The 9,978-nt window shown below is 42.8% G+C and overlaps 1 non-coding gene across 1 annotated transcript; it reads right to left on the reverse strand.

The window, feature by feature from the left end:
• Positions 1 to 3,474: 3,474 nt before the first annotated feature.
• LOC132393608 (U8 small nucleolar RNA) lies at positions 3,475 to 3,601 on the reverse strand. Its single transcript, XR_009511999.1, has one exon. It is a non-coding gene; the product is annotated as a U8 small nucleolar RNA (small nucleolar RNA).
• Positions 3,602 to 9,978: the final 6,377 nt, after the last annotated feature.

The raw sequence follows: 9,978 nt of genomic DNA on the forward strand, positions 1-9,978 counted from the left end.
CAGCATGGATTTGTGCGTGGAAGGTCATGTTTGAAATACCTTATTGAATTTTTTGAAGAAGTTATGAGGAATGTTGACGAGGGTAAGGCAGTGGATGTAGTCTGTATGGACTTCAACAAGGCCTTTGACAAAGTTCCACATGGAAGGTTAGTTAAGAAGGTTCAGTCGTTAGGTATTAATGCTGGAGTAATAAAATGGATTCAACAGTGGCTAGATGGGAGATGCCAGAGAGTAGTGGTGGATAATTGTTTATCGGGATGGAGGCCGTTGACCAGCGGGGTGCCTCAGGGATCTGTTTTGGGCCCAATGTTGTTTGTAATATACATAAATGATCTGGATAAAATGGGGTGGTAAATTGAATTAGTAAGTATGCTGATGATACTAAGGTAGGAGGTGTTGTGGATAATGAGGCGGGTTTTCAAAGCTTGCAGGGAGATTTATGCCGGTTAGAAGAATGGGCTGAACGTTGGCAGATGGAGTTTAATGCTGAGAAGTGTGGGGTTCTACATTTTGGCAGGAATAATCCAAATAGAACATACAGAGTAAATGGTAGGGCATTGAGGAATGCACTGGAACAGAGAGATCTAGGAATAACAGTGCATAGTTCCCTGAAGGTGGAGTCTCATGTAGATAGGGTGGTGAAGAAGGCTTTTGGAACGCTGGCCTTTATAAATCAAAGCATTGAGTACAGAAGTTGGGATGTAATGTTAAAATTGTACAAGGGATTGGTAAGGCCAAATTTGGAATATTGTGTATAGTTCTGGTCACCGAATTATAGGAAAGATATCAATAAATTAGAGAGAGTACAGAGACGATTTACTAGGATGTTACCTGGGTTTCGGCACTTAAGTTACAGAGAAAGGTTGAACAAGTTAGGTCTCTATTCATTGGAGCGTAGAAGGTTGAGGGGGGATTTGATCGAGGTATTTAAAATTTTGAGAGGGATAGATAGAGTTGACGTGAATAGGCTGTTTCCATTGAGAGTAGGGGAGATTCAAACGAGAGGACATGATTTGTGAGTTAGGGGTCAGAAGTTTAAGGGAAACATGAGGGGGTATTTCTTTACTCAGAGAGTGATAGCTGTGTGGAATGAGCTTCCTGTAGAAGTAGTAGAGGCCAGTTCAGTTGTGTCATTTAATGTAAAATTGGATAGGTATATGGACAGGAAAGGAGTGGAGGGTTATGGGCTGAGTGCGGGTAGGTGGGACTAGGTGAGATTAAGAGTTCGGCACAGACTAGGAGGGCCGAGATGGCCTGTTTCCGTGCTGTGATTGTTATATGGTTATATGGTTAAAACTGATCCCCTGTGGAACACCACTAGTCACTGGCAGCCAACCAGAAAAAGATCCTTTTATTCTCATTCACTGCCTCCTATGTTTTAACCATGTTAGTAACTTTCCTGTAATACCATGGGCTGTTAACTTGGTAAGCAGATTCATATGTGGCACCTTGTCAAAAGCTTTCTGAAAGTGCAAATATACAACATACACTGCATCCCCTTTATCTATCCTACTTGTAATCTCCTCAAAAAGTTCCAATAGGTTAATCAGGCAGGATTTTCCCTGAAGGAAACTATCTGACTTGTCTTATCTTGTTCTGTGTCACCAAGTATTCCACCACCAGGCAATCAATTCTAACATCTGAGGTCATTCTCTACCACTGAGGTCAGGCTAACTGGTCTATAATTTCCTTTCTGCTGCCTTCCTCCTTTCTGAAACAGTGGAGTGATAATTGCAATTTTCCAGTCCTCTGGCACCATGCCAGAGGACAATGAGTTTTGAAAGATCACTTCTAATGCCATCACAATCCCTAATGCTACCTCTTTAAGAACCCATAAGAGCAAAGATTTAGGAGCTGAAGTAGGCCATTCAGCCCATCGAGTCTGCTCCACCATTCAATCATGGGCAGATCCACTTTATCCAGTCATGCCCACTCCCCTGCTTTCACCCCATACCCTTTGATGCCCTGGCTAATCAAGAAACTATCTATCTCTTCCTTAAATACATCCAGTGATTTGGCCTCCACAGCCGCTCATGGCAACAAATTCCGCAGGTTTACCACTTTCTGACTAAAATACTTTCTCCGCATCTCAGTTCTAAAAGGACATCTTTCAATACTGAAGTCATGCCCCTTTGTCTTAGAATTCCCCACCGTGGGAAATAACTTTGCCATATCTAACCTGTTCAGGTCTTTTAACATTTAGAATGTTTCTATGAGATTCCCCCTCATTCTCCTGAACTCCAGGGAATACAGACCAAGAGCTGCCAGACGTTCTTCATACAGTAACCCTCTCATTCCTAGAATCATTCTCGTGAATCTTCTCTGAACCTTCTCCAACGTTGGTATATCCTTTCTAAAATAAGAAGCCCAAAACTGCACACAATACTCCAAATGTGGTTTCACAAGTGCCTTACAGAGCCTCAAAATCACATCCCGGCTCTTATATTCTGTACCTCTAGAAACAAATGCCAACATTGCATTTGCCTTCTTCACAACCAACTCAACCTGCAGGATAACCTTTAGGGTATCTTGCACATGAACTCCAGAATCCTTTTGCATCTCTGCATTTTGAATTCTCTCCCCATCTAAATAATAGTCTGCCCGTTTATTTCTTCCACCAAAGTGCATGACCATAGATTTTCGAACATTGTATTTCATTTGCCACTTCTTTGCCCATTCTCCTAAACTATTTACGTCTCTCTGCAGGCTCTCTGTTTCCTCAACACTACCCGCTCCTCCACCTATCTTTGTGTCATTGGCAAATTTAGCCACAAATCCCTTAATCCCATAGTCCAAATCATTGACATACATTGTAGAAAGTAAAGGTCCCAACACCAACCCCTGTAGAACTCCACTGGTAACCAGCTGTCAGCCAGAATAGGATCCCTTTATTCCCACTCTTGGTTTCCTGCCGATCAGCCAGTGCTTCACCCACGCTAGTAACTTGCCTGTAATTCCACAGAATCTTATCTTGCTAAGCAGCCTCATTTGCGACACCTTGTCAAAGGCCTTCTGAAAATCCAAGTGCACCACATCTACTGCATCTCCTTTGTCTACCCTGCTTGTAATTTCCTCAAGGAATTGCAGTAGGTTTGTCAGGCTGGATTTTCCTTTCAGGAAACCATGCTGGCTTTGGTCTATCTTGTCATGTGCCTCCAAGTACTCCTTAATCTCATCCCTAACAATCGATTCCAATGACTTCCCAACCACTGATGTCAGGCTAACATGTGCATAGTTTCCTTTCTGCTGCCTCCCACCCTTCTTAAGTAGTGGAGTAACATTTGTAATTTTCCAGTCATCCAGTACAATGCCAGAATCTATCGATTCTTGAAAGATCATCGTTAATGCCTCCGCAATCTTTCCAGCTACTTCCTTCAGAACCCAAGGGTGCATTCCATTAGGTCCAGGAGATTTATCCACCCTCAGACCATTAAGCTTCCTGAGCACCTTCTCAGTCGCAATTTCTTTTTTTCAGTCAGAATGGTCCTGAGGGGTTGTCAGATCCTCAGGGTGGGAGCTAGTTAATCACCAGCTCATTTACTCCATTAATCATTTCTGCTGCAGAGACTGCAACAGGTAAGCATGTAATTTTCACTGCGTAAACCTCATTTCCCTGACACTCTTGAATGTCCAGTATACTGCAGACATCTCCCACTGTGAAGACTGATGCAAAATACACATTCAGTTCCTTTACCATCTTTGCATCTTTCATTACAATATCTCCAGAATCATTTAGTATTGGTCCTATATCTACACTCAAATGTTCTTTTCCCCTTTATATACTTAAAAACAGCTTTTAGTATCCTCTTTGATATTATGAGCTTCCTCTCATAATTCATTCTTTCCTTCCAAATGATCTTCTTAGTTTCCTTCTGCATGTTTTTAAAAGCTCCCCAATCCTCTATCTTCCCTCTGCCTCTGGCTTCCCTGGGTGCCCTCTCTTTTGCTTTTACTCTGGCTCTGACTTCACTTGTCAGCCACCGTAGTGTCCTTCTTCCCTTTGAAAATTTCTTCTTATTTGAAATATAGCTGTCTTGCATTTCCCTCATTTTTCACAGAAACTCCAGCCATTGCTGCTCTGCTGTCCTTCCTGCTGGTGTCCCTTTCCAGTCAATTTTGGCCAGTTCCCCTCTCATGCCACTGTAATTTCCTTTATTCCACTGAAATCTGACATGTTAGACTTTTTTTTCCTTCTCAAATTTCAAAGTGAACTTGATCATACTGTGATCACTTGCTCCCCCAGGGTTCCTTAACCTGAAGCTCTCTGATCACCTCTGGATCATTGCACAGCACCCAATCCAGTACAGCTGATCCACTACAGGGCTCAACAACAAGCTGTTCTAAAAAGCCATCCCTTAGACATTCTACAAATTCTCTCTCTTGAGGTCCTAGTACTGACTTGATCTTCCCAATCTACTTTTATGTTAGAATTCCCAACGGTTATCATGACAATGCCTCTCTGACATGCCTTTTCTATCTCCTGCTGTAATTTGTAATCCACATCCTGGCTGCTGCTTGGAGGTCTGTATTCAACTGCCATTAGGGTCCTTTTACCCTTGCCATTTCTTAAGTTAAACCATAAAGGCTTTACATTTTCTAAACCTATGTCATCTCTTTCCAATGATTTAATATTATTATTATACAGAGAGCTACACCACCCCCTCTGCCAACTAACATATCTTTCTGATGCACCGGATATCTGTGGATGCTCAGCTCCCAATGGCAGCCATCCTTTAGCCAAGTTTCAGAGATGTCCACAATGTCATACTTGCCAATCTGTAGCTGAATTTCAAGAATGTCCATTTTATTTCTTATACTATGTGCATTCAAATATAACACTTCCAGGCCAGTATTTGGTGCTTTCTGTTTTACCTGCACCACATCTCTATTGCCCTGTAATTCATCCCACTGGCTTTGATTGAGCCTCATCTCCTGCCTGTTCTTTCTATCATATCTGTTTCACGCTATCTTTGATTTATTTCTGTTTTCCCTTTCTTCAGCCCTATCACTGTGGTTCCCATTCCCCTGCCAAATCAGTTTAAACCATTCCTAATGGCTCTATTAAATGTGCCCGCAAGGATATTGGACCACTTTGGGTTCAGGTGTAACCCGTTCTTTTTGTACAGGTTGTACCTCCTCCAGAAGAGGCCCCAATGATCCAGGAATCTGAAGCCCTGCTCCCTACATCAGTCTCGCAGCCACACATTAATACGTCTGATCATACTATTCTTGCATTCGCTAGCATGTGACACAGGCAGCAAACCTGAGATTGCTACCCAGAGGTCCTGCTTTTAAGCTTCCTGCCCAACTCTTTGAATTTTCTCTTCAGGACCTCCTCCCTTTTTCTACCAATGTGTATCAAGACTTCTAGCTGTTCACCCTTTCCCTTCAGAATAAGACATCCCATCCAAAACATCCCATACCCTGGCACCCAGAAGGCAACGCACCATGTGGGCATCTCTATCAGGCTGACAGAACCTCCTGCCTGTTCCCCTCACTATGGAATCCCCTATGACTATTGCATTCCTCATCTTCTTCTCTCCTTTCTGCACCAGAGAACCAGGCTCAGTGCCAGAGACCCAATTGTCATGGTCATCCTCTGTCAGGTCCTCCCCCTCAATTGTGTCTAAAGCAAGATAACAATTACTGAGGAGGTTGGCCACAGGGGTGCTCTCTACCATCTGAGCTCTTTTCTTCCCTTCCCTGACGGTCACCCACTTATCTAACTCCTGCAGCCTTGAGGTGACTAAGTCCCTGTAGCTCCTCTCTATCTCCTGCTCATTTTCTCTAATAAACTGTAGGTCATCAAGCCGCAGCTCCAGATCCCTAACATGGTCTCTCAGGAGCTTCATCTCTGTGTACCTGATGCAAATGTGGCCATCTGGGAGACTTGAATATTCCCAGGACTTCCACATCCAACACCCAGAGCAAAGTACTAATCCTACCAACATGCTCTCTATCCCTCAGAAAAAAATGCAAAGAAAAAAACAAAAAACAAAGTTTACTTACCCACTTACGTCACCGAAGCCTGCTATCACCGAAGCCTGAATGAGTCAAAGCCTATTGCTTCTACTCTCGCCACTGGCCTATACCCAACAACTGGCCGCCCTAACAATGGCCGCTCAGCTGATCCCTTCAGTACTTTTATTTAGTTTGTCGAGCTTAGTTGGCATCGCTGATAGGCTCCACACAACCCGAGGGTGCAGTTCATCTGGTCCAGATGACTTATGTACCTTTAGGTCTTTCAGCTTTTTGAGCACTTTCTGTCTTGTAATAGGAAGTGCTCTCACTTTTCTTCCTGCACACACTACAAAATCAGGCATTCTGCTAGTGTCTTCCACACGGAAGACTGACGCAAAATACTCATTTAGTTCATCACCTTTCTCCTTGTCCCCGTTATTATTTTTCCAGCCTCATTTTCTAGTGGTCCTAAGTCCACTCTCAATTCTCTTTTAGTTTTATCATATGTGAAAAAGCTTTTGCTATCCACTTTGATATTATTTGCTAGCTTGCTTTCATATTTCATCTTTTCTCATCTAATGATTTTTTTAGTTGCTCTCTGAAGGTTTTTAAAATCTGTCCCAATCTACTATCTTCCCACTAATTTTTGCTTTGTTGTACGCTCTTTCTTTTGCTTTTACGATAGCTGTGACTTCCCTTGTCAACCATAGTTGTACTATTTTACCATTTGAATTTTTCTTCATTTTTCGAATAGGCATGTCCTGCACCTTCCTCATTTCCCCCAGAAACACATGCCATTGCTGCTCTGCTGACATCCCTGCCAGCAGCTCCTTCCAATTTACTTTGGCCAACTCCTCTCTCATACCACTGTAATTTCCTTTACCCCACTGAAATACTGCTACATCAGACTTTACTTTCTCCCTATCATATTTCAAGTTGAACTCAGACATATTGTGATCTCTGACTCCTCAGGGTTCTTTTACCTTAAGGCTCCTTAATCACCTCTGTTTCATTACATAACACCCAATCCTGTATAGCTGATCCTCCAGTACGCTCAATGACAAACTGATCTCAAAAGCAATCTCTTAGGCATTCAACAAACTCACTCTGTTGAGCTCTATTGCCAACCGGATTTTCCCTATTGACCCGCATGTTGAAATCTCCCATGACTACCATAACATTGTCCTTTTGACTTGCATTTTCTATTTCCTGTTGTAATCTGTGGTCCACCTCCCAGCTACTGTTGGGAGGCCTGCGAATAACTGCCATCAAGGCCCTTTTACCCTTCCAGTTTCTTAACTCAACTACAAGGATTCAACATCTTCCGATCCTACTTCACATCTTTCTACTGATTTGATGCCATTCTTTACCAGTAGAGCTACACCACCCCCTCTGCCTACCTTCCTATCCCTCCGATATAACATGTAACCTTGGACATTCAGCTCCCAACTACAACCATCCTTCAGCACTTGTTCTGAGTGCCAGGATAAGTGGGGAGGGATGTAAAGACAAGGGAGTCACATAGGAAGCAATCCCTGGAGAAAGTAGAACGTAGGAGGGAGGGAAAGATGTACTTGGTGGTGGGATCCCAATGGGGATGGGAGAAACTAAGGAGAATTATTACTACTCCTTGCCTCCTGCCAATCATCCAATGCTTTATGGAGGGTGGCTAATGTTGTCCCACTTTTCGAGAAAGGAGGGAGAGAGAAAACAGAGAATTATAGACCAGTTAGCCTGAAGTCAATGGTGGGAAAGATGCTGGAGTCAATTATAAAAGAGGAAATTACGACACATTTGGATAGCAGTAGAAGGATCAGTCCGAGTCAGCATGGACTTTTGAAGGGAAAATCATGCTTGACTAATCTTCTGGAGTTTTTTGAGGATGTAACTATGAAAATGGATAAGGAAGAGACAGTGGATGTAGAGTACCTGGACATTCAGAAAGCCTTTCATAAAGTCCTACATAGGAGATTAGTGGGCAAAATTAGGGCACATGGTATTGGAGGCAGAGTACTGACATGGATTGAAAATTGACTGGCTAACAGGAAACAAAGAGTAGCGATTAATGGGTCCCTTTCGGAATGGCAGACTATGACCAGTGGGGTGCCGCAAGGTTTGGTGCTGGGACCGTAGCTGTTTACAATGTATATTAATGATTTAGATGAAGGGATTAAAAGTAACATTAGCAAATTTGCCGATGACACAAAGCTGGGTGGCAGTGTGCAATGTCAGGAGGATGTTATGAGAATGCAGGGTGACTTGAACAGGTTGGGTGAGTGGGCAAATGTATGGCAGATGCAGTTTAATGTGGATAAATGTGAGGTTATTCACTTTGGTGGCAAGAACAGGAAGGCAGATTACTATCTAAATGCAGTCAAGTTAGGAAAAAGGGAAGTACAACGAGATCTAGGTGTTCTTGTACATCAGTCAATGAAAGCAACCATGCAGGTACAGCAGGCAGTGAAGAAAGCTAATGGCATGCTGGCCTTTATAACAAGAGGAATTGAGTATAGGAGTAAAGAGGTCCTTCTGCAGCTATACGGGGTGCTGGTGAGACCCCACCTGGAGTATTGTGTGCAGTTTTGGTCTCCAAATTTGAGGAAGTACATTCTTGCTATTGAGGGAATGCAGCGTAGGTTCACAAGGTTATTTCCCAGAATAGCGGGACTGTCATATGTTGAAAGATTGGAGCGAATGGGCTTGTATACACTGGAATTTAGAAGGATGAGAGGGGATCTGATTGAAATATATAAGATTATTAAGGGATTGGACACACTGGAGGCAGGAAGCATGTTCCCGCTGAAGGGTGAGTCCAGAACTAGAGACCACAGTTTAAGAATAAGGGTAGGCCATTTAGAACAGAGATGCGGAAAAACTTTTTCACCCAGAGAGTGGTGGATATGTGGAATGCTCTGCCCCAGAAGGCAGTGGAGATCAAGTCTCTGGATGCATTCAAGAGAGAGTTAGATGGAGCTCTTATAGATAGCGGGGTCAAGGGATATGGTGAGAGGGCAGGAATGGGGTACTGATTGTGTATGATTAGCCATGATCACAGTGAATAGTGGTGCTGGCTAGAAGGGCCGAATGGCCTACTCCTGCACCTATTGTCTATTGTCTATTATCCATACCTGTATCTTTATCATAATACCATGTGCTCTTAACTTGTTAAGCAGCCTCATGTGTGGCACCTTGTGAAAATCCAAGGACACAACATCCTCCAATCCATCTTTGTCTATCCTGCTTGTTATCTCTTCAAAGAATTCCAACAGATTTGTTAATCAAGATATTCCCTTATGTTGACTTACATTCCCATGTTGACTACAGCTTATCTTATCATGCACCTCCAAGTGCCCTGAAACCACATCCTTATCAATTGACTGCAACATCTTCCCAACCACTGAGGTCAGGCTAACTGGCCTATAATTTCCTTTTTTCTGCCTCTCTCCCTTCTTGGTATTTTCAATTTTCTATTCCTCCAGAACCATGCCAGAATCAATTGATTCTCGAAGGATCAGTGCTAATGCTTCCACAGTCTTTTCAGCCAACTCTTTCAGAACCTTGGCGTTTACTCCGTCTGGTCCAGGTGACTTATCTACCTTCAGACCTTCCAGTTTCCCAAGATTCTTCTTCTTGGTAATGGCAACCTCACACATTCTGCCCCTGAGAGTGTCAAACTTCCAGCCTACTACTTATGTCTTCCTCATTGAAGAATGATGCAAAATACATGTTCAGTTTGTCCACCATTTCCTTGTCCCCCTTTACTATCTCTTCAGCATGATTTCTAGTGGTCCAATATCCACTCTTGCCTCTCATTAACACTTGATGTATCTAAAGAAGTCTTTGGTATTCTCATTAATATTGTTGCTAGCTTACCTTCATATGCCATCTTTTCCTTCTTAATGACTTTTTTAGTTCCTTTCTCTTGATTTTTGAAAGCTTCCTAATCCTCTAACTTCTCACACATTTTTGCTCTAATATCAATTTTTGACTATTTGAGCTCTATTAGAGAAGATCAGC

Source organism: Hypanus sabinus, chromosome 4 (assembly GCF_030144855.1).
Source record: "Hypanus sabinus isolate sHypSab1 chromosome 4, sHypSab1.hap1, whole genome shotgun sequence".
In the NCBI taxonomy this organism is placed as follows: Eukaryota; Metazoa; Chordata; class Chondrichthyes; order Myliobatiformes; family Dasyatidae; genus Hypanus; species Hypanus sabinus.